Source organism: Octopus bimaculoides, chromosome 20 (assembly GCF_001194135.2).
Source record: "Octopus bimaculoides isolate UCB-OBI-ISO-001 chromosome 20, ASM119413v2, whole genome shotgun sequence".
Taxonomy (NCBI): Eukaryota; Metazoa; Mollusca; class Cephalopoda; order Octopoda; family Octopodidae; genus Octopus; species Octopus bimaculoides.
Genome location: NC_069000.1, coordinates 16241852 through 16242391, shown reverse-complemented (window position 1 = coordinate 16242391; position 540 = coordinate 16241852). Strand labels below are relative to the sequence as shown.

General features: G+C 34.8%; 1 protein-coding gene across 5 annotated transcripts in view; it reads right to left on the bottom strand.

Moving 5' to 3' along the window:
* Positions 1-540, bottom strand: part of LOC106880715 (uncharacterized) — a 35924-nt gene that overhangs the window by 21097 nt on the left and 14287 nt on the right. The gene's annotated exons all lie outside the window — the stretch shown is intronic.

The window sequence follows — 540 nt, the reverse complement described above, 5'->3', positions numbered from 1 at the left end:
CGCCAAAAAAAAAAAACAACAAATTGAGCGGTAGATTTCTTCAAGTAACTCAAATATCATTTTTGTTAAGGTTGTTTCTACAGATAATCTAGAGAACTTACAGCCAGCACAGATTTTTGCTACGACGTTTCGTATCGGGACATCAGATGTAAACAAGCAATGGGATCTGAGACGTCTCGATACGAAACATTGTAGTTAAAATCAATGCTGGCTATAGTTTCAATAGGATATCTGTAGAAACAACCTTAACAAACATAATGTAAGAAGCACTGCTGTCGCAGCAGAACGTGGTAGTGACTTATATAAAAAAAAATATTTAATATACTTCATACATATTGTGTTTGCATAAAGAAGTACTGCGTACCTTCAAACCTTTAATGTTTACATATCAGTTCCAGGAATGCGTATTATATGTAATTTGGTATAGAAGCAATGTATTCGGGACAATACAAGATTTATTCTTTGTAAGCCTAGTACTTATTCTATCGGTCTTTATACTGAACCGTTAAGTTTCGGGGACGTAAACACACCACCATCGGT